Below are 24,839 nucleotides of genomic sequence, written 5' to 3'. Positions count from 1 at the left end.
TTGGACTCTTTGCTTTTTTGCACCTGGATTTGTGTCCTCCTCTTCACTTGTCCCATCTACGTCATCTTGGATCGAATCCATCTTTATCATCCTCTCCTCCAACTCTTCTCATTTTTCCAAGCATTTCATTCTTCATTTCTTCCAGTTTCCTGAAGAAATGTTTCTTCACGATTGGCGGATCCTTCTCATCTGCACTGTTTTCCTTCTCAACCTTTTTGGTTGTTTTGACAATTGCAGTATCACAGTCCTCTTTTTCTCATATCTTCTCTAATCTGAGAAATGTTTCTTCTTCACGATTGGCGGATCCTTCTCATCTGCACTGTTTTCCTTCTCAACCTTTTTGGTTGTTTTGACAATTGCAGTATCACAGTCCTTTTTCTAATATCTTCTCTAATCTTAGAAATGTTTCTTCTTCACGATTGGCTGATCCTTCTCATCTGCACTGTTTTCCTTCTCAACTTTTCTGGTTGTTTTGACAATTGCAGTATCACAGTCCTCTTTCTCATATCTTCTCTAATCTGAGAAATGTTTCTTCTTCACGATTGGCGGATCCTTCTCATCTGCACTGTTTTCCTTCTCAACCTTTTTGGTTGTTTTGACAATTGCACTATCACAGTCCTTTTTCTAATATCTTCTCGAATCTTAGAAATGTTTCTTCTTCACGATTGGCTGATCCTTCTCATCTGCACTGTTTTCCTTCAAGTTTTAGGTTGTAGTGCAGAAAGCAGTGCTTGTCTGCTTGGTCCCCTGTCAGTCTGCTTATCATAAATAATCCCCACCTCACTGAACACTCGATTGGGACCGAGGAAGGTGGGGGACAGAAACTTCTTTGCCAATGGAGCAAGTGATTGAAGTCTGTCGTCATTCTGCTTCCACCACTCCAAAGGCAAGCCGCTCTTTCTGTCAATGACAGGCTCTGTGAGGTAACGCTCCAACTCAATTTCAAAACTGCACTGGACTTCAGCCCTGCCCTCTTGGCTTCCAAGGATTCTAGCGTAGAGGCTGTCCACCAGACTGGGTGGCTGATTCATCTACTTGGACTCTTTGCTTTTTTGCACCTGGATTTGTGTCCTCCTCTTCACTTGTCCCATCTACGTCATCTTGGATCGAATCCATCTTTATCATCCTCTCTTCCAACTCTCTCATTTTTCCAAGCATTTCATTCTTCATTTCTTCCAGTTTCCTGAAGAAATGTTTCTTCACGATTGGCGGATCCTTCTCATCTGCACTGTTTTCCTTCTCAACCTTTTTGGTTGTTTTGACAATTGCAGTATCACAGTCCTCTTCACTTTTTCTAATATCTTCTCTAATCTGAGAAATGTTTCTTCTTCACGATTAGCTGATCCTTCTCATCTGCACTGTTTTCCTTCTCAACCTTTTTGGTTGTTTTGACAATTGCAGTATCACAGTCCTCTTCACTTTTTCTAATATCTTCTCTAATCTGAGAAATGTTTCTTCTTCACGATTGGCGGATACTTCTCATCTGCACTGTTTTCCTTCTCAACCTTTTTGGTTGTTTTGACAATTGCAGTATCACAGTCCTCTTTTTCTCATATCTTCTCTAATCTGAGAAATGTTTCTTCTTCACGATTGGCGGATCCTTCTCATCTGCACTGTTTTCCTTCTCAACCTTTTTGGTTGTTTTGACAATTGCAGTATCACAGTCCTTTTTCTAATATCTTCTCTAATCTTAGAAATGTTTCTTCTTCACGATTGGCTGATCCTTCTCATCTGCACTGTTTTCCTTCTCAACTTTTCTGGTTGTTTTGACAATTGCAGTATCACAGTCCTCTTTCTCATATCTTCTCTAATCTGAGAAATGTTTCTTCTTCACGATTGGCTGATCCTTCTCATCTGCACTGTTTTCCTTCAAGTTTTAGGTTGTAGTGCAGAAAGCAGTGCTTGTCTGCTTGGTCCCCTGTCAGTCTGCTTATCATAAATAATCCCCACCTCACTGAACACTCGATTGGGACCGAGGAAGGTGGGGGACAGAAACTTCTTTGCCAATGGAGCAAGTGATTGAAGTCTGTCGTCATTTTGCTTCCACCACTCCAAAGGCAAGCCGCTCTTTCTGTCAATGACAGGCTCTGTGGGGTAACGCTCCAACTCAATTTCAAAACTGCACTGGACTTCAGCCCTGCCCTCTTGGCTTCCAAGGATTCTAGCGTAGAGGCTGTCCACCAGACTGGGTGGCTGATTCATCTACTTGGACTCTTTGCTTTTTTGCACCTGGATTTGTGTCCTCCTCTTCACTTGTCCCATCTACGTCATCTTGGATCGAATCCATCTTTATCATCCTCTCCTCCAACTCTCTCATTTTTCCAAGCATTTCATTCTTCATTTCTTCCAGTTTCCTGAAGAAATATTTCTTCACGATTGGCGGATCCTTCTCATCTGCACTGTTTTCCTTCTCAACCTTTTTGGTTGTTTTGACAATTGCAGTATCACAGTCCTCTTTTTCTCATATCTTCTCTAATCTGAGAAATGTTTCTTCTTCACGATTGGCGGATCCTTCTCATCTGCACTGTTTTCCTTCTCAACCTTTTTGGTTGTTTTGACAATTGCAGTATCACAGTCCTCTTTTTCTCATATCTTCTCTAATCTGAGAAATGTTTCTTCTTCACGATTGGCGGATCCTTCTCATCTGCACTGTTTTCCTTCTCAACCTTTTTGGTTGTTTTGACAATTGCAGTATCACAGTCCTCTTTTTCTCATATCTTCTCTAATCTGAGAAATGTTTCTTCTTCACGATTGGCGGATCCTTCTCATCTGCACTGTTTTCCTTCTCAACCTTTTTGGTTGTTTTGACAATTGCAGTATCACAGTCCTTTTTCTAATATCTTCTCTAATCTTAGAAATGTTTCTTCTTCACGATTGGCTGATCCTTCTCATCTGCACTGTTTTCCTTCAAGTTTTAGGTTGTAGTGCAGAAAGCAGTGCTTGTCTGCTTGGTCCCCTGTCAGTCTGCTTATCATAAATAATCCCCACCTCACTGAACACTCGATTGGGACCGAGGAAGGTGGGGGACAGAAACTTCTTTGCCAATGGAGCAAGTGATTGAAGTCTGTCGTCATTCTGCTTCCACCACTCCAAAGGCAAGCCGCTCTTTCTGTCAATGACAGGCTCTGTGAGGTAACGCTCCAACTCAATTTCAAAACTGCACTGGACTTCAGCCCTGCCCTCTTGGCTTCCAAGGATTCTAGCGTAGAGGCTGTCCACCAGACTGGGTGGCTGATTCATCTACTTGGACTCTTTGCTTTTTTGCACCTGGATTTGTGTCCTCCTCTTCACTTGTCCCATCTACGTCATCTTGGATCGAATCCATCTTTATCATCCTCTCCTCCAACTCTCTCATTTTTCCAAGCATTTCATTCTTCATTTCTTCCAGTTTCCTGAAGAAATGTTTCTTCACGATTGGCGGATCCTTCTCATCTGCACTGGTTTCCTTCTCAACCTTTTTGGTTGTTTTGACAATTGCAGTATCACAGTCCTCTTTTTCTCATATCTTCTCTAATCTGAGAAATGTTTCTTCTTCACGATTGGCGGATCCTTCTCATCTGCACTGTTTTCCTTCTCAACCTTTTTGGTTGTTTTGACAATTGCAGTATCACAGTCCTTTTTCTAATATCTTCTCTAATCTTAGAAATGTTTCTTCTTCACGATTGGCTGATCCTTCTCATCTGCACTGTTTTCCTTCTCAACTTTTCTGGTTGTTTTGACAATTGCAGTATCACAGTCCTCTTTCTCATATCTTCTCTTATCTGAGAAATGTTTCTTCTTCACGATTGGCTGATCCTTCTCATCTGCACTGTTTTCCTTCAAGTTTTAGGTTGTAGTGCAGAAAGCAGTGCTTGTCTGCTTGGTCCCCTGTCAGTCTGCTTATCATAAATAATCCCCACCTCACTGAACACTCGATTGGGACCGAGGAAGGTGGGGGACAGAAACTTCTTTGCCAATGGAGCAAGTGATTGAAGTCTGTCGTCATTCTGCTTCCACCACTCCAAAGGCAAGCCGCTCTTTCTGTCAATGACAGGCTCTGTGAGGTAACGCTCCAACTCAATTTCAAAACTGCACTGGACTTCAGCCCTGCCCTCTTGGCTTCCAAGGATTCTAGCGTAGAGGCTGTCCACCAGACTGGGTGGCTGATTCATCTACTTGGACTCTTTGCTTTTTTGCACCTGGATTTGTGTCCTCCTCTTCACTTGTCCCATCTACGTCATCTTGGATCGAATCCATCTTTATCATCCTCTCCTCCAACTCTCTCATTTTTCCAAGCATTTCATTCTTCATTTCTTCCAGTTTCCTGAAGAAATGTTTCTTCACGATTGGCGGATCCTTCTCATCTGCACTGTTTTCCTTCTCAACCTTTTTGGTTGTTTTGACAATTGCAGTATCACAGTCCTCTTTTTCTCATATCTTCTCTAATCTGAGAAATGTTTCTTCTTCACGATTGGCGGATCCTTCTCATCTGCACTGTTTTCCTTCTCAACCTTTTTGGTTGTTTTGACAATTGCAGTATCACAGTCCTTTTTCTAATATCTTCTCTAATCTTAGAAATGTTTCTTCTTCACGATTGGCTGATCCTTCTCATCTGCACTGTTTTCCTTCAAGTTTTAGGTTGTAGTGCAGAAAGCAGTGCTTGTCTGCTTGGTCCCCTGTCAGTCTGCTTATCATAAATAATCCCCACCTCACTGAACACTCGATTGGGACCGAGGAAGGTGGGGGACAGAAACTTCTTTGCCAATGGAGCAAGTGATTGAAGTCTGTCGTCATTCTGCTTCCACCACTCCAAAGGCAAGCCGCTCTTTCTGTCAATGACAGGCTCTGTGAGGTAACGCTCCAACTCAATTTCAAAACTGCACTGGACTTCAGCCCTGCCCTCTTGGCTTCCAAGGATTCTAGCGTAGAGGCTGTCCACCAGACTGGGTGGCTGATTCATCTACTTGGACTCTTTGCTTTTTTGCACCTGGATTTGTGTCCTCCTCTTCACTTGTCCCATCTACGTCATCTTGGATCGAATCCATCTTTATCATCCTCTCCTCCAACTCTTCTCATTTTTCCAAGCATTTCATTCTTCATTTCTTCCAGTTTCCTGAAGAAATGTTTCTTCACGATTGGCGGATCCTTCTCATCTGCACTGTTTTCCTTCTCAACCTTTTTGGTTGTTTTGACAATTGCAGTATCACAGTCCTCTTTTTCTCATATCTTCTCTAATCTGAGAAATGTTTCTTCTTCACGATTGGCGGATCCTTCTCATCTGCACTGTTTTCCTTCTCAACCTTTTTGGTTGTTTTGACAATTGCAGTATCACAGTCCTTTTTCTAATATCTTCTCTAATCTTAGAAATGTTTCTTCTTCACGATTGGCTGATCCTTCTCATCTGCACTGTTTTCCTTCTCAACTTTTCTGGTTGTTTTGACAATTGCAGTATCACAGTCCTCTTTCTCATATCTTCTCTAATCTGAGAAATGTTTCTTCTTCACGATTGGCGGATCCTTCTCATCTGCACTGTTTTCCTTCTCAACCTTTTTGGTTGTTTTGACAATTGCACTATCACAGTCCTTTTTCTAATATCTTCTCGAATCTTAGAAATGTTTCTTCTTCACGATTGGCTGATCCTTCTCATCTGCACTGTTTTCCTTCAAGTTTTAGGTTGTAGTGCAGAAAGCAGTGCTTGTCTGCTTGGTCCCCTGTCAGTCTGCTTATCATAAATAATCCCCACCTCACTGAACACTCGATTGGGACCGAGGAAGGTGGGGGACAGAAACTTCTTTGCCAATGGAGCAAGTGATTGAAGTCTGTCGTCATTCTGCTTCCACCACTCCAAAGGCAAGCCGCTCTTTCTGTCAATGACAGGCTCTGTGAGGTAACGCTCCAACTCAATTTCAAAACTGCACTGGACTTCAGCCCTGCCCTCTTGGCTTCCAAGGATTCTAGCGTAGAGGCTGTCCACCAGACTGGGTGGCTGATTCATCTACTTGGACTCTTTGCTTTTTTGCACCTGGATTTGTGTCCTCCTCTTCACTTGTCCCATCTACGTCATCTTGGATCGAATCCATCTTTATCATCCTCTCTTCCAACTCTCTCATTTTTCCAAGCATTTCATTCTTCATTTCTTCCAGTTTCCTGAAGAAATGTTTCTTCACGATTGGCGGATCCTTCTCATCTGCACTGTTTTCCTTCTCAACCTTTTTGGTTGTTTTGACAATTGCAGTATCACAGTCCTCTTCACTTTTTCTAATATCTTCTCTAATCTGAGAAATGTTTCTTCTTCACGATTAGCTGATCCTTCTCATCTGCACTGTTTTCCTTCTCAACCTTTTTGGTTGTTTTGACAATTGCAGTATCACAGTCCTCTTCACTTTTTCTAATATCTTCTCTAATCTGAGAAATGTTTCTTCTTCACGATTGGCGGATCCTTCTCATCTGCACTGTTTTCCTTCTCAACCTTTTTGGTTGTTTTGACAATTGCAGTATCACAGTCCTCTTTTTTCTCATATCTTCTCTAATCTGAGAAATGTTTCTTCTTCACGATTGGCGGATCCTTCTCATCTGCACTGTTTTCCTTCTCAACCTTTTTGGTTGTTTTGACAATTGCAGTATCACAGTCCTTTTTCTAATATCTTCTCTAATCTTAGAAATGTTTCTTCTTCACGATTGGCTGATCCTTCTCATCTGCACTGTTTTCCTTCTCAACTTTTCTGGTTGTTTTGACAATTGCAGTATCACAGTCCTCTTTCTCATATCTTCTCTAATCTGAGAAATGTTTCTTCTTCACGATTGGCTGATCCTTCTCATCTGCACTGTTTTCCTTCAAGTTTTAGGTTGTAGTGCAGAAAGCAGTGCTTGTCTGCTTGGTCCCCTGTCAGTCTGCTTATCATAAATAATCCCCACCTCACTGAACACTCGATTGGGACCGAGGAAGGTGGGGGACAGAAACTTCTTTGCCAATGGAGCAAGTGATTGAAGTCTGTCGTCATTTTGCTTCCACCACTCCAAAGGCAAGCCGCTCTTTCTGTCAATGACAGGCTCTGTGGGGTAACGCTCCAACTCAATTTCAAAACTGCACTGGACTTCAGCCATGCCCTCTTGGCTTCCAAGGATTCTAGCGTAGAGGCTGTCCACCAGACTGGGTGGCTGATTCATCTACTTGGACTCTTTGCTTTTTTGCACCTGGATTTGTGTCCTCCTCTTCACTTGTCCCATCTACGTCATCTTCGATCGAATCCATCTTTATCATCCTCTCCTCCAACTCTCTCATTTTTCCAAGCATTTCATTCTTCATTTCTTCCAGTTTCCTGAAGAAATATTTCTTCACGATTGGCGGATCCTTCTCATCTGCACTGTTTTCCTTCTCAACCTTTTTGGTTGTTTTGACAATTGCAGTATCACAGTCCTCTTTTTCTCATATCTTCTCTAATCTGAGAAATGTTTCTTCTTCACGATTGGCGGATCCTTCTCATCTGCACTGTTTTCCTTCTCAACCTTTTTGGTTGTTTTGACAATTGCAGTATCACAGTCCTCTTTTTCTCATATCTTCTCTAATCTGAGAAATGTTTCTTCTTCACGATTGGCGGATCCTTCTCATCTGCACTGTTTTCCTTCTCAACCTTTTTGGTTGTTTTGACAATTGCAGTATCACAGTCCTCTTTTTCTCATATCTTCTCTAATCTGAGAAATGTTTCTTCTTCACGATTGGCGGATCCTTCTCATCTGCACTGTTTTCCTTCTCAACCTTTTTGGTTGTTTTGACAATTGCAGTATCACAGTCCTTTTTCTAATATCTTCTCTAATCTTAGAAATGTTTCTTCTTCACGATTGGCTGATCCTTCTCATCTGCACTGTTTTCCTTCAAGTTTTAGGTTGTAGTGCAGAAAGCAGTGCTTGTCTGCTTGGTCCCCTGTCAGTCTGCTTATCATAAATAATCCCCACCTCACTGAACACTCGATTGGGACCGAGGAAGGTGGGGGACAGAAACTTCTTTGCCAATGGAGCAAGTGATTGAAGTCTGTCGTCATTCTGCTTCCACCACTCCAAAGGCAAGCCGCTCTTTCTGTCAATGACAGGCTCTGTGAGGTAACGCTCCAACTCAATTTCAAAACTGCACTGGACTTCAGCCCTGCCCTCTTGGCTTCCAAGGATTCTAGCGTAGAGGCTGTCCACCAGACTGGGTGGCTGATTCATCTACTTGGACTCTTTGCTTTTTTGCACCTGGATTTGTGTCCTCCTCTTCACTTGTCCCATCTACGTCATCTTGGATCGAATCCATCTTTATCATCCTCTCCTCCAACTCTCTCATTTTTCCAAGCATTTCATTCTTCATTTCTTCCAGTTTCCTGAAGAAATGTTTCTTCACGATTGGCGGATCCTTCTCATCTGCACTGGTTTCCTTCTCAACCTTTTTGGTTGTTTTGACAATTGCAGTATCACAGTCCTCTTTTTCTCATATCTTCTCTAATCTGAGAAATGTTTCTTCTTCACGATTGGCGGATCCTTCTCATCTGCACTGTTTTCCTTCTCAACCTTTTTGGTTGTTTTGACAATTGCAGTATCACAGTCCTTTTTCTAATATCTTCTCTAATCTTAGAAATGTTTCTTCTTCACGATTGGCTGATCCTTCTCATCTGCACTGTTTTCCTTCTCAACCTTTTTGGTTGTTTTGACAATTGCACTATCACAGTCCTTTTTCTAATATCTTCTCGAATCTTAGAAATGTTTCTTCTTCACGATTGGCTGATCCTTCTCATCTGCACTGTTTTCCTTCAAGTTTTAGGTTGTAGTGCAGAAAGCAGTGCTTGTCTGCTTGGTCCCCTGTCAGTCTGCTTATCATAAATAATCCCCACCTCACTGAACACTCGATTGGGACCGAGGAAGGTGGGGGACAGAAACTTCTTTGCCAATGGAGCAAGTGATTGAAGTCTGTCGTCATTCTGCTTCCACCACTCCAAAGGCAAGCCGCTCTTTCTGTCAATGACAGGCTCTGTGAGGTAACGCTCCAACTCAATTTCAAAACTGCACTGGACTTCAGCCCTGCCCTCTTGGCTTCCAAGGATTCTAGCGTAGAGGCTGTCCACCAGACTGGGTGGCTGATTCATCTACTTGGACTCTTTGCTTTTTTGCACCTGGATTTGTGTCCTCCTCTTCACTTGTCCCATCTACGTCATCTTGGATCGAATCCATCTTTATCATCCTCTCTTCCAACTCTCTCATTTTTCCAAGCATTTCATTCTTCATTTCTTCCAGTTTCCTGAAGAAATGTTTCTTCACGATTGGCGGATCCTTCTCATCTGCACTGTTTTCCTTCTCAACCTTTTTGGTTGTTTTGACAATTGCAGTATCACAGTCCTCTTCACTTTTTCTAATATCTTCTCTAATCTGAGAAATGTTTCTTCTTCACGATTAGCTGATCCTTCTCATCTGCACTGTTTTCCTTCTCAACCTTTTTGGTTGTTTTGACAATTGCAGTATCACAGTCCTCTTCACTTTTTCTAATATCTTCTCTAATCTGAGAAATGTTTCTTCTTCACGATTGGCGGATACTTCTCATCTGCACTGTTTTCCTTCTCAACCTTTTTGGTTGTTTTGACAATTGCAGTATCACAGTCCTCTTTTTCTCATATCTTCTCTAATCTGAGAAATGTTTCTTCTTCACGATTGGCGGATCCTTCTCATCTGCACTGTTTTCCTTCTCAACCTTTTTGGTTGTTTTGACAATTGCAGTATCACAGTCCTCTTTTTTCTCATATCTTCTCTAATCTGAGAAATGTTTCTTCTTCACGATTGGCGGATCCTTCTCATCTGCACTGTTTTCCTTCTCAACCTTTTTGGTTGTTTTGACAATTGCAGTATCACAGTCCTTTTTCTAATATCTTCTCTAATCTTAGAAATGTTTCTTCTTCACGATTGGCTGATCCTTCTCATCTGCACTGTTTTCCTTCTCAACTTTTCTGGTTGTTTTGACAATTGCAGTATCACAGTCCTCTTTCTCATATCTTCTCTAATCTGAGAAATGTTTCTTCTTCACGATTGGCTGATCCTTCTCATCTGCACTGTTTTCCTTCAAGTTTTAGGTTGTAGTGCAGAAAGCAGTGCTTGTCTGCTTGGTCCCCTGTCAGTCTGCTTATCATAAATAATCCCCACCTCACTGAACACTCGATTGGGACCGAGGAAGGTGGGGGACAGAAACTTCTTTGCCAATGGAGCAAGTGATTGAAGTCTGTCGTCATTCTGCTTCCACCACTCCAAAGGCAAGCCGCTCTTTCTGTCAATGACAGGCTCTGTGAGGTAACGCTCCAACTCAATTTCAAAACTGCACTGGACTTCAGCCCTGCCCTCTTGGCTTCCAAGGATTCTAGCGTAGAGGCTGTCCACCAGACTGGGTGGCTGATTCATCTACTTGGACTCTTTGCTTTTTTGCACCTGGATTTGTGTCCTCCTCTTCACTTGTCCCATCTACGTCATCTTGGATCGAATCCATCTTTATCATCCTCTCCTCCAACTCTCTAATTTTTCCAAGCATTTCATTCTTCATTTCTTCCAGTTTCCTGAAGAAATGTTTCTTCACGATTGGCGGATCCTTCTCATCTGCACTGTTTTCCTTCTCAACCTTTTTGGTTGTTTTGACAATTGCAGTATCACAGTCCTCTTTTTCTCATATCTTCTCTAATCTGAGAAATGTTTCTTCTTCACGATTGGCGGATCCTTCTCATCTGCACTGTTTTCCTTCTCAACCTTTTTGGTTGTTTTGACAATTGCAGTATCACAGTCCTTTTTCTAATATCTTCTCTAATCTTAGAAATGTTTCTTCTTCACGATTGGCTGATCCTTCTCATCTGCACTGTTTTCCTTCAAGTTTTAGGTTGTAGTGCAGAAAGCAGTGCTTGTCTGCTTGGTCCCCTGTCAGTCTGCTTATCATAAATAATCCCCACCTCACTGAACACTCGATTGGGACCGAGGAAGGTGGGGGACAGAAACTTCTTTGCCAATGGAGCAAGTGATTGAAGTCTGTCGTCATTCTGCTTCCACCACTCCAAAGGCAAGCCGCTCTTTCTGTCAATGACAGGCTCTGTGAGGTAACGCTCCAACTCAATTTCAAAACTGCACTGGACTTCAGCCCTGCCCTCTTGGCTTCCAAGGATTCTAGCGTAGAGGCTGTCCACCAGACTGGGTGGCTGATTCATCTACTTGGACTCTTTGCTTTTTTGCACCTGGATTTGTGTCCTCCTCTTCACTTGTCCCATCTACGTCATCTTGGATCGAATCCATCTTTATCATCCTCTCCTCCAACTCTTCTCATTTTTCCAAGCATTTCATTCTTCATTTCTTCCAGTTTCCTGAAGAAATGTTTCTTCACGATTGGCGGATCCTTCTCATCTGCACTGTTTTCCTTCTCAACCTTTTTGGTTGTTTTGACAATTGCAGTATCACAGTCCTCTTTTTCTCATATCTTCTCTAATCTGAGAAATGTTTCTTCTTCACGATTGGCGGATCCTTCTCATCTGCACTGTTTTCCTTCTCAACCTTTTTGGTTGTTTTGACAATTGCAGTATCACAGTCCTCTTCACTTTTTCTAATATCTTCTCTAATCTGAGAAATGTTTCTTCTTCACGATTGGCGGATCCTTCTCATCTGCACTGTTTTCCTTCTCAACCTTTTTGGTTGTTTTGACAATTGCAGTATCACAGTCCTCTTTTTTCTCATATCTTCTCTAATCTGAGAAATGTTTCTTCTTCACGATTGGCGGATCCTTCTCATCTGCACTGTTTTCCTTCTCAACCTTTTTGGTTGTTTTGACAATTGCAGTATCACAGTCCTTTTTCTAATATCTTCTCTAATCTTAGAAATGTTTCTTCTTCACGATTGGCTGATCCTTCTCATCTGCACTGTTTTCCTTCTCAACTTTTCTGGTTGTTTTGACAATTGCAGTATCACAGTCCTCTTTCTCATATCTTCTCTAATCTGAGAAATGTTTCTTCTTCACGATTGGCTGATCCTTCTCATCTGCACTGTTTTCCTTCAAGTTTTAGGTTGTAGTGCAGAAAGCAGTGCTTGTCTGCTTGGTCCCCTGTCAGTCTGCTTATCATAAATAATCCCCACCTCACTGAACACTCGATTGGGACCGAGGAAGGTGGGGGACAGAAACTTCTTTGCCAATGGAGCAAGTGATTGAAGTCTGTCGTCATTTTGCTTCCACCACTCCAAAGGCAAGCCGCTCTTTCTGTCAATGACAGGCTCTGTGGGGTAACGCTCCAACTCAATTTCAAAACTGCACTGGACTTCAGCCCTGCCCTCTTGGCTTCCAAGGATTCTAGCGTAGAGGCTGTCCACCAGACTGGGTGGCTGATTCATCTACTTGGACTCTTTGCTTTTTTGCACCTGGATTTGTGTCCTCCTCTTCACTTGTCCCATCTACGTCATCTTCGATCGAATCCATCTTTATCATCCTCTCCTCCAACTCTCTCATTTTTCCAAGCATTTCATTCTTCATTTCTTCCAGTTTCCTGAAGAAATATTTCTTCACGATTGGCGGATCCTTCTCATCTGCACTGTTTTCCTTCTCAACCTTTTTGGTTGTTTTGACAATTGCAGTATCACAGTCCTCTTTTTCTCATATCTTCTCTAATCTGAGAAATGTTTCTTCTTCACGATTGGCGGATCCTTCTCATCTGCACTGTTTTCCTTCTCAACCTTTTTGGTTGTTTTGACAATTGCAGTATCACAGTCCTCTTTTTCTCATATCTTCTCTAATCTGAGAAATGTTTCTTCTTCACGATTGGCGGATCCTTCTCATCTGCACTGTTTTCCTTCTCAACCTTTTTGGTTGTTTTGACAATTGCAGTATCACAGTCCTCTTTTTCTCATATCTTCTCTAATCTGAGAAATGTTTCTTCTTCACGATTGGCGGATCCTTCTCATCTGCACTGTTTTCCTTCTCAACCTTTTTGGTTGTTTTGACAATTGCAGTATCACAGTCCTTTTTCTAATATCTTCTCTAATCTTAGAAATGTTTCTTCTTCACGATTGGCTGATCCTTCTCATCTGCACTGTTTTCCTTCAAGTTTTAGGTTGTAGTGCAGAAAGCAGTGCTTGTCTGCTTGGTCCCCTGTCAGTCTGCTTATCATAAATAATCCCCACCTCACTGAACACTCGATTGGGACCGAGGAAGGTGGGGGACAGAAACTTCTTTGCCAATGGAGCAAGTGATTGAAGTCTGTCGTCATTCTGCTTCCACCACTCCAAAGGCAAGCCGCTCTTTCTGTCAATGACAGGCTCTGTGAGGTAACGCTCCAACTCAATTTCAAAACTGCACTGGACTTCAGCCCTGCCCTCTTGGCTTCCAAGGATTCTAGCGTAGAGGCTGTCCACCAGACTGGGTGGCTGATTCATCTACTTGGACTCTTTGCTTTTTTGCACCTGGATTTGTGTCCTCCTCTTCACTTGTCCCATCTACGTCATCTTGGATCGAATCCATCTTTATCATCCTCTCCTCCAACTCTCTCATTTTTCCAAGCATTTCATTCTTCATTTCTTCCAGTTTCCTGAAGAAATGTTTCTTCACGATTGGCGGATCCTTCTCATCTGCACTGGTTTCCTTCTCAACCTTTTTGGTTGTTTTGACAATTGCAGTATCACAGTCCTCTTTTTCTCATATCTTCTCTAATCTGAGAAATGTTTCTTCTTCACGATTGGCGGATCCTTCTCATCTGCACTGTTTTCCTTCTCAACCTTTTTGGTTGTTTTGACAATTGCAGTATCACAGTCCTTTTTCTAATATCTTCTCTAATCTTAGAAATGTTTCTTCTTCACGATTGGCTGATCCTTCTCATCTGCACTGTTTTCCTTCTCAACTTTTCTGGTTGTTTTGACAATTGCAGTATCACAGTCCTCTTTCTCATATCTTCTCTTATCTGAGAAATGTTTCTTCTTCACGATTGGCTGATCCTTCTCATCTGCACTGTTTTCCTTCAAGTTTTAGGTTGTAGTGCAGAAAGCAGTGCTTGTCTGCTTGGTCCCCTGTCAGTCTGCTTATCATAAATAATCCCCACCTCACTGAACACTCGATTGGGACCGAGGAAGGTGGGGGACAGAAACTTCTTTGCCAATGGAGCAAGTGATTGAAGTCTGTCGTCATTCTGCTTCCACCACTCCAAAGGCAAGCCGCTCTTTCTGTCAATGACAGGCTCTGTGAGGTAACGCTCCAACTCAATTTCAAAACTGCACTGGACTTCAGCCCTGCCCTCTTGGCTTCCAAGGATTCTAGCGTAGAGGCTGTCCACCAGACTGGGTGGCTGATTCATCTACTTGGACTCTTTGCTTTTTTGCACCTGGATTTGTGTCCTCCTCTTCACTTGTCCCATCTACGTCATCTTGGATCGAATCCATCTTTATCATCCTCTCTTCCAACTCTCTCATTTTTCCAAGCATTTCATTCTTCATTTCTTCCAGTTTCCTGAAGAAATGTTTCTTCACGATTGGCGGATCCTTCTCATCTGCACTGTTTTCCTTCTCAACCTTTTTGGTTGTTTTGACAATTGCAGTATCACAGTCCTCTTCACTTTTTCTAATATCTTCTCTAATCTGAGAAATGTTTCTTCTTCACGATTAGCTGATCCTTCTCATCTGCACTGTTTTCCTTCTCAACCTTTTTGGTTGTTTTGACAATTGCAGTATCACAGTCCTCTTCACTTTTTCTAATATCTTCTCTAATCTGAGAAATGTTTCTTCTTCACGATTGGCGGATACTTCTCATCTGCACTGTTTTCCTTCTCAACCTTTTTGGTTGTTTTGACAATTGCAGTATCACAGTCCTCTTTTTCTCATATCTTCTCTAATCTGAGAAATGTTTCTTCTTCACGATTGGCGGATCCTTCTCATCTGCACTGTTTTCCTTCTCAACCTTTTTGGTTGTTTTGACAATTGCAGTATCACAGTCCTCTTTTTTCTCATATCTTCTCTAATCTGAGAAATGTTTCTTCTTCACGATTGGCGGATCCTTCTCATCTGCACTGTTTTCCTTCTCAACCTTTTTGGTTGTTTTGACAATTGCAGTATCACAGTCCTTTTTCTAATATCTTCTCTAATCTTAGAAATGTTTCTTCTTCACGATTGGCTGATCCTTCTCATCTGCACTGTTTTCCTTCTCAACTTTTCTGGTTGTTTTGACAATTGCAGTATCACAGTCCTCTTTCTCATATCTTCTCTAATCTGAGAAATGTTTCTTCTTCACGATTGGCTGATCCTTCTCATCTGCACTGTTTTCCTTCAAGTTTTAGGTTGTAGTGCAGAAAGCAGTGCTTGTCTGCTTGGTCCCCTGTCAGTCTGCTTATCATAAATAATCCCCACCTCACTGAACACTCGATTGGGACCGAGGAAGGTGGGGGACAGAAACTTCTTTGCCAATGGAGCAAGTGATTGAAGTCTGTCGTCATTTTGCTTCCACCACTCCAAAGGCAAGCCGCTCTTTCTGTCAATGACAGGCTCTGTGAGGTAACGCTCCAACTCAATTTCAAAACTGCACTGGACTTCAGCCCTGCCCTCTTGGCTTCCAAGGATTCTAGCGTAGAGGCTGTCCACCAGACTGGGTGGCTGATTCATCTACTTGGACTCTTTGCTTTTTTGCACCTGGATTTGTGTCCTCCTCTTCACTTGTCCCATCTACGTCATCTTGGATCGAATCCATCTTTATCATCCTCTCCTCCAACTCTCTCATTTTTCCAAGCATTTCATTCTTCATTTCTTCCAGTTTCCTGAAGAAATATTTCTTCACGATTGGCGGATCCTTCTCATCTGCACTGTTTTCCTTCTCAACCTTTTTGGTTGTTTTGACAATTGCAGTATCACAGTCCTCTTTTTCTCATATCTTCTCTAATCTGAGAAATGTTTCTTCTTCACGATTGGCGGATCCTTCTCATCTGCACTGTTTTCCTTCTCAACCTTTTTGGTTGTTTTGACAATTGCAGTATCACAGTCCTCTTTTTCTCATATCTTCTCTAATCTGAGAAATGTTTCTTCTTCACGATTGGCGGATCCTTCTCATCTGCACTGTTTTCCTTCTCAACCTTTTTGGTTGTTTTGACAATTGCAGTATCACAGTCCTCTTTTTCTCATATCTTCTCTAATCTGAGAAATGTTTCTTCTTCACGATTGGCGGATCCTTCTCATCTGCACTGTTTTCCTTCTCAACCTTTTTGGTTGTTTTGACAATTGCAGTATCACAGTCCTCTTTTTCTCATATCTTCTCTAATCTGAGAAATGTTTCTTCTTCACGATTGGCGGATCCTTCTCATCTGCACTGTTTTCCTTCTCAACCTTTTTGGTTGTTTTGACAATTGCAGTATCACAGTCCTTTTTCTAATATCTTCTCTAATCTTAGAAATGTTTCTTCTTCACGATTGGCTGATCCTTCTCATCTGCACTGTTTTCCTTCTCAACTTTTCTGGTTGTTTTGACAATTGCAGTATCACAGTCCTCTTTCTCATATCTTCTCTAATCTGAGAAATGTTTCTTCTTCACGATTGGCTGATCCTTCTCATCTGCACTGTTTTCCTTCAAGTTTTAGGTTGTAGTGCAGAAAGCAGTGCTTGTCTGCTTGGTCCCCTGTCAGTCTGCTTATCATAAATAATCCCCACCTCACTGAACACTCGATTGGGACCGAGGAAGGTGGGGGACAGAAACTTCTTTGCCAATGGAGCAAGTGATTGAAGTCTGTCGTCATTCTGCTTCCACCACTCCAAAGGCAAGCCGCTCTTTCTGTCAATGACAGGCTCTGTGAGGTAACGCTCCAACTCAATTTCAAAACTGCACTGGACTTCAGCCCTGCCCTCTTGGCTTCCAAGGATTCTAGCGTAGAGGCTGTCCACCAGACTGGGTGGCTGATTCATCTACTTGGACTCTTTGCTTTTTTGCACCTGGATTTGTGTCCTCCTCTTCACTTGTCCCATCTACGTCATCTTGGATCGAATCCATCTTTATCATCCTCTCCTCCAACTCTCTCATTTTTCCAAGCATTTCATTCTTCATTTCTTCCAGTTTCCTGAAGAAATGTTTCTTCACGATTGGCGGATCCTTCTCATCTGCACTGTTTTCCTTCTCAACCTTTTTGGTTGTTTTGACAATTGCAGTATCACAGTCCTCTTTTTCTCATATCTTCTCTAATCTGAGAAATGTTTCTTCTTCACGATTGGCGGATCCTTCTCATCTGCACTGTTTTCCTTCTCAACCTTTTTGGTTGTTTTGACAATTGCAGTATCACAGTCCTTTTTCTAATATCTTCTCTAATCTTAGAAATGTTTCTTCTTCACGATTGGCTGATCCTTCTCATCTGCACTGTTTTCCTTCAAGTTTTAGGTTGTAGTGCAGAAAGCAGTGCTTGTCTGCTTGGTCCCCTGTCAGTCTGCTTATCATAAATAATCCCCACCTCACTGAACACTCGATTGGGACCGAGGAAGGTGGGGGACAGAAACTTCTTTGCCAATGGAGCAAGTGATTGAAGTCTGTCGTCATTCTGCTTCCACCACTCCAAAGGCAAGCCGCTCTTTCTGTCAATGACAGGCTCTGTGAGGTAACGCTCCAACTCAATTTCAAAACTGCACTGGACTTCAGCCCTGCCCTCTTGGCTTCCAAGGATTCTAGCGTAGAGGCTGTCCACCAGACTGGGTGGCTGATTCATCTACTTGGACTCTTTGCTTTTTTGCACCTGGATTTGTGTCCTCCTCTTCACTTGTCCCATCTACGTCATCTTGGATCGAATCCATCTTTATCATCCTCTCCTCCAACTCTTCTCATTTTTCCAAGCATTTCATTCTTCATTTCTTCCAGTTTCCTGAAGAAATGTTTCTTCACGATTGGCGGATCCTTCTCATCTGCACTGTTTTCCTTCTCAACCTTTTTGGTTGTTTTGACAATTGCAGTATCACAGTCCTCTTTTTCTCATATCTTCTCTAATCTGAGAAATGTTTCTTCTTCACGATTGGCGGATCCTTCTCATCTGCACTGTTTTCCTTCTCAACCTTTTTGGTTGTTTTGACAATTGCAGTATCACAGTCCTTTTTCTAATATCTTCTCTAATCTTAGAAATGTTTCTTCTTCACGATTGGCTGATCCTTCTCATCTGCACTGTTTTCCTTCTCAACTTTTCTGGTTGTTTTGACAATTGCAGTATCACAGTCCTCTTTCTCATATCTTCTCTAATCTGAGAAATGTTTCTTCTTCACGATTGGCGGATCCTTCTCATCTGCACTGTTTTCCTTCTCAACCTTTTTGGTTGTTTTGACAATTGCACTATCACAGTCCTTTTTCTAATATCTTCTCGAATCTTAGAAATGTTTCTTCTTCACGATTGGCTGATCCTTCTCATCTGCACTGTTTTCCTTCAAGTTTTAGGTTGTAGTGCAGAAAGCAGTGCTTGTCTGCTTGGTCCCCTGTCAGTCTGCTTATCATAAATAATCCCCACCTCACTGAACACTCGATTGGGACCGAGGAAGGTGGGGGACAGAAACTTCTTTGCCAATGGAGCAAGTGATTGAAGTCTGTCGTCATTCTGCTTCCACCACTCCAAAGGCAAGCCGCTCTTTCTGTCAATGACAGGCTCTGTGAGGTAACGCTCCAACTCAATTTCAAAACTGCACTGGACTTCAGCCCTGCCCTCTTGGCTTCCAAGGATTCTAGCGTAGAGGCTGTCCACCAGACTGGGTGGCTGATTCATCTACTTGGACTCTTTGCTTTTTTGCACCTGGATTTGTGTCCTCCTCTTCACTTGTCCCATCTACGTCATCTTGGATCGAATCCATCTTTATCATCCTCTCTTCCAACTCTCTCATTTTTCCAAGCATTTCATTCTTCATTTCTTCCAGTTTCCTGAAGAAATGTTTCTTCACGATTGGCGGATCCTTCTCATCTGCACTGTTTTCCTTCTCAACCTTTTTGGTTGTTTTGACAATTGCAGTATCACAGTCCTCTTCACTTTTTCTAATATCTTCTCTAATCTGAGAAATGTTTCTTCTTCACGATTGGCTGATCCTTCTTATCTGCGCTGTTATCCTTCTCAACCTTTTTGGTTGTTTTGACAATTGCAGTATCACAGTCTTCTTTTTCTAATATCTTCTCTAATCTGAGAAATGTTTCTTCTTCACGATTGGCGGATCCTTCTCATCTGCACTGTTTTCCTTCTCAACCTTTTTGGTTGTTTTGACAATTGCAGTATCACAGTCTTCTTTTTCTAATATCTTCTCTAATCTGAGAAATGTTTCTTCTTCACGATTGGCGGATCCTTCTCATCTGCACTGTTTTCCTTCTCAACCTTTTTGGTTGTTTTGACAATTGCAGTATCACAGTCCTTTTTCTAATATCTTCTCTAATCTTAGAAATGTTTCTTCTTCACGATTGGCTGATCCTTCTCATCTGCACTGTTTTCCTTCTCAACCTTTTTGGTTGTTTTGACAATTGCAGTATCACAGTCCTCTTTTTCTCATATCTTCTCTAATCTGAGAAATGTTTCTTCTTCACGATTGGCGGATCCTTCTCATCTGCACTGTTTTCCTTCTCAACCTTTTTGGTTGTTTTGACAATTGCACTATCACAGTCCTTTTTCTAATATCTTCTCGAATCTTAGAAATGTTTCTTCTTCACGATTGGCTGATCCTTCTCATCTGCACTGTTTTCCTTCAAGTTTTAGGTTGTAGTGCAGAAAGCAGTGCTTGTCTGCTTGGTCCCCTGTCAGTCTGCTTATCATAAATAATCCCCACCTCACTGAACACTCGATTGGGACCGAGGAAGGTGGGGGACAGAAACTTCTTTGCCAATGGAGCAAGTGATTGAAGTCTGTCGTCATTCTGCTTCCACCACTCCAAAGGCAAGCCGCTCTTTCTGTCAATGACAGGCTCTGTGAGGTAACGCTCCAACTCAATTTCAAAACTGCACTGGACTTCAGCCCTGCCCTCTTGGCTTCCAAGGATTCTAGCGTAGAGGCTGTCCACCAGACTGGGTGGCTGATTCATCTACTTGGACTCTTTGCTTTTTTGCACCTGGATTTGTGTCCTCCTCTTCACTTGTCCCATCTACGTCATCTTGGATCGAATCCATCTTTATCATCCTCTCTTCCAACTCTCTCATTTTTCCAAGCATTTCATTCTTCATTTCTTCCAGTTTCCTGAAGAAATGTTTCTTCACGATTGGCGGATCCTTCTCATCTGCACTGTTTTCCTTCTCAACCTTTTTGGTTGTTTTGACAATTGCAGTATCACAGTCCTCTTCACTTTTTCTAATATCTTCTCTAATCTGAGAAATGTTTCTTCTTCACGATTGGCTGATCCTTCTTATCTGCGCTGTTATCCTTCTCAACCTTTTTGGTTGTTTTGACAATTGCAGTATCACAGTCTTCTTTTTCTAATATCTTCTCTAATCTGAGAAATGTTTCTTCTTCACGATTGGCGGATCCTTCTCATCTGCACTGTTTTCCTTCTCAACCTTTTTGGTTGTTTTGACAATTGCAGTATCACAGTCTTCTTTTTCTAATATCTTCTCTAATCTGAGAAATGTTTCTTCTTCACGATTGGCGGATCCTTCTCATCTGCACTGTTTTCCTTCTCAACCTTTTTGGTTGTTTTGACAATTGCAGTATCACAGTCCTTTTTCTAATATCTTCTCTAATCTTAGAAATGTTTCTTCTTCACGATTGGCTGATCCTTCTCATCTGCACTGTTTTCCTTCTCAACCTTTTTGGTTGTTTTGACAATTGCAGTATCACAGTCCTCTTTTTCTCATATCTTCTCTAATCTGAGAAATGTTTCTTCTTCACGATTGGCGGATCCTTCTCATCTGCACTGTTTTCCTTCTCAACCTTTTTGGTTGTTTTGACAATTGCACTATCACAGTCCTTTTTCTAATATCTTCTCGAATCTTAGAAATGTTTCTTCTTCACGATTGGCTGATCCTTCTCATCTGCACTGTTTTCCTTCAAGTTTTAGGTTGTAGTGCAGAAAGCAGTGCTTGTCTGCTTGGTCCCCTGTCAGTCTGCTTATCATAAATAATCCCCACCTCACTGAACACTCGATTGGGACCGAGGAAGGTGGGGGACAGAAACTTCTTTGCCAATGGAGCAAGTGATTGAAGTCTGTCGTCATTCTGCTTCCACCACTCCAAAGGCAAGCCGCTCTTTCTGTCAATGACAGGCTCTGTGAGGTAACGCTCCAACTCAATTTCAAAACTGCACTGGACTTCAGCCCTGCCCTCTTGGCTTCCAAGGATTCTAGCGTAGAGGCTGTCCACCAGACTGGGTGGCTGATTCATCTACTTGGACTCTTTGCTTTTTTGCACCTGGATTTGTGTCCTCCTCTTCACTTGTCCCATCTACGTCATCTTGGATCGAATCCATCTTTATCATCCTCTCTTCCAACTCTCTCATTTTTCCAAGCATTTCATTCTTCATTTCTTCCAGTTTCCTGAAGAAATGTTTCTTCACGATTGGCGGATCCTTCTCATCTGCACTGTTTTCCTTCTCAACCTTTTTGGTTGTTTTGACAATTGCAGTATCACAGTCCTCTTCACTTTTTCTAATATCTTCTCTAATCTGAGAAATGTTTCTTCTTCACGATTGGCTGATCCTTCTTATCTGCGCTGTTATCCTTCTCAACCTTTTTGGTTGTTTTGACAATTGCAGTATCACAGTCTTCTTTTTCTAATATCTTCTCTAATCTGAGAAATGTTTCTTCACGATTGGCGGATCCTTCTCATCTGCACTGTTTTCCTTCTCAACCTTTTTGGTTGTTTTGACAATTGCAGTATCACAGTCTTCTTTTTCTAATATCTTCTCTAATCTGAGAAATGTTTCTTCTTCACGATTGGCGGATCCTTCTCATCTGCACTGTTTTCCTTCTCAACCTTTTTGGTTGTTTTGACAATTGCAGTATCACAGTCCTTTTTCTAATATCTTCTCTAATCTTAGAAATGTTTCTTCTTCACGATTGGCTGATCCTTCTCATCTGCACTGTTTTCCTTCTCAACCTTTTTGGTTGTTTTGACAATTGCAGTATCACAGTCCTTTTTCTAATATCTTCTCTAATCTTAGAAATGTTTCTTCTTCACGATTGGCTGATCCTTCTCATCTGCACTGTTTTCCTTCTCAACCTTTTTGGTTGTTTTGACAATTGCAGTATCACAGTCCTCTTTTTCTCATATCTTCTCTAATCTGAGAAATGTTTCTTCTTCACGATTGGCGGATCCTTCTCATCTGCACTGTTTTCCTTCTCAACCTTTTTGGTTGTTTTGACAATTGCAGTATCACAGTCCTTTTTCTAATATCTTCTCTAATCTTAGAAATGTTTCTTCTTCACGATTGGCTGATCCTTCTCATCTGCACTGTTTTCCTTCAAGTTTTAGGTTGTAGTGCAGAAAGCAGTGCTTGTCTGCTTGGTCCCCTGTCAGTCTGCTTATCATAAATAATCCCCACCTCACTGAACACTCGATTGGGACCGAGGAAGGTGGGGGACAGAAACTTCTTTGCCAATGGAGCAAGTGGTTGAAGTCTGTCGTCATTCTGCTTCCACCACTCCAAAGGCAAGCCGCTCTTTCTGTCAATGACAGGCTCTGTGAGGTAACGCTCCAACTCAATTTCAAAACTGCACTGGACTTCAGCCCTGCCCTCTTGGCTTCCAAGGATTCTAGCGTAGAGGCTGTCCACCAGACTGGGTGGCTGATTCATCTACTTGGACTCTTTGCTTTTTTGCACCTGGATTTGTGTCCTCCTCTTCACTTGTCCCATCTACGTCATCTTGGATCGAATCCATCTTTATCATCCTCTCCTCCAACTCTCTCATTTTTCCAAGCATTTCATTCTTCATTTCTTCCAGTTTCCTGAAGAAATGTTTCTTCACGATTGGCGGATCCTTCTCATCTGCACTGTTTTCCTTCTCAACCTTTTTGGTTGTTTTGACAATTGCAGTATCACAGTCCTCTTTTTCTCATATCTTCTCTAATCTGAGAAATGTTTCTTCTTCACGATTGGCGGATCCTTCTCATCTGCACTGTTTTCCTTCTCAACCTTTTTGGTTGTTTTGACAATTGCAGTATCACAGTCCTTTTTCTAATATCTTCTCTAATCTTAGAAATGTTTCTTCTTCACGATTGGCTGATCCTTCTCATCTGCACTGTTTTCCTTCTCAACCTTTCTGGTTGTTTTGACAATTGCAGTATCACAGTCCTCTTTCTCATATCTTCTCTAATCTGAGAAATGTTTCTTCTTCACGATTGGCTGATCCTTCTCATCTGCACTGTTTTCCTTCAAGTTTTAGGTTGTAGTGCAGAAAGCAGTGCTTGTCTGCTTGGTCCCCTGTCAGTCTGCTTATCATAAATAATCCCCACCTCACTGAACACTCGATTGGGACCGAGGAAGGTGGGGGACAGAAACTTCTTTGCCAATGGAGCAAGTGATTGAAGTCTGTCGTCATTCTGCTTCCACCACTCCAAAGGCAAGCCGCTCTTTCTGTCAATGACAGGCTCTGTGAGGTAACGCTCCAACTCAATTTCAAAACTGCACTGGACTTCAGCCCTGCCCTCTTGGCTTCCAAGGATTCTAGCGTAGAGGCTGTCCACCAGACTGGGTGGCTGATTCATCTACTTGGACTCTTTGCTTTTTTTGCACCTGGATTTGTGTCCTCCTCTTCACTTGTCCCATCTACGTCATCTTGGATCAAATCCATCTTTATCATCCTCTCCTCCAACTCTCTCATTTTTCCAAGCATTTCATTCTTCATTTCTTCCAGTTTCCTGAAGAAATGTTTCTTCACGATTGGCGGACCCTTCTCATCTGCATTGTTTTCCTTCTCAACCTTTTTGGTTGTTTTGACAATTGCAGTATCACAGTCCTCTTCACTTTTTCTAATATCTTCTCTAATCTGAGAAATGTTTCTTCTTCACGATTAGCTGATCCTTCTCATCTGCACTGTTTTCCTTCTCAACCTTTTTGGTTGTTTTGACAATTGCAGTATCACAGTCCTCTTCACTTTTTCTAATATCTTCTCTAATCTGAGAAATGTTTCTTCTTCACGATTGGCGGATACTTCTCATCTGCACTGTTTTCCTTCTCAACCTTTTTGGTTGTTTTGACAATTGCAGTATCACAGTCCTCTTTTTCTCATATCTTCTCTAATCTGAGAAATGTTTCTTCTTCACGATTGGCGGATCCTTCTCATCTGCACTGTTTTCCTTCTCAACCTTTTTGGTTGTTTTGACAATTGCAGTATCACAGTCCTCTTTTTTCTCATATCTTCTCTAATCTGAGAAATGTTTCTTCTTCACGATTGGCGGATCCTTCTCATCTGCACTGTTTTCCTTCTCAACCTTTTTGGTTGTTTTGACAATTGCAGTATCACAGTCCTTTTTCTAATATCTTCTCTAATCTTAGAAATGTTTCTTCTTCACGATTGGCTGATCCTTCTCATCTGCACTGTTTTCCTTCTCAACTTTTCTGGTTGTTTTGACAATTGCAGTATCACAGTCCTCTTTCTCATATCTTCTCTAATCTGAGAAATGTTTCTTCTTCACGATTGGCTGATCCTTCTCATCTGCACTGTTTTCCTTCAAGTTTTAGGTTGTAGTGCAGAAAGCAGTGCTTGTCTGCTTGGTCCCCTGTCAGTCTGCTTATCATAAATAATCCCCACCTCACTGAACACTCGATTGGGACCGAGGAAGGTGGGGGACAGAAACTTCTTTGCCAATGGAGCAAGTGATTGAAGTCTGTCGTCATTCTGCTTCCACCACTCCAAAGGCAAGCCGCTCTTTCTGTCAATGACAGGCTCTGTGAGGTAACGCTCCAACTCAATTTCAAAACTGCACTGGACTTCAGC

General features: G+C 42.0%; 1 pseudogene; it reads right to left on the bottom strand.

The window, feature by feature from the left end:
* Positions 1–23,806, bottom strand: part of LOC129847423 (golgin subfamily A member 6-like protein 26) — a 36,463-nt pseudogene extending 12,657 nt beyond the window's left edge.
* Positions 23,807–24,839: the final 1,033 nt, after the last annotated feature.

The sequence above is a fragment of the Salvelinus fontinalis genome, unplaced genomic scaffold (genome assembly GCF_029448725.1).
Source record: "Salvelinus fontinalis isolate EN_2023a unplaced genomic scaffold, ASM2944872v1 scaffold_0833, whole genome shotgun sequence".
Taxonomy (NCBI): domain Eukaryota; kingdom Metazoa; phylum Chordata; class Actinopteri; order Salmoniformes; family Salmonidae; genus Salvelinus; species Salvelinus fontinalis.
Note: the sequence above shows the minus strand (reverse complement) of the source record. Positions and strands in the feature narration are given on the sequence as shown.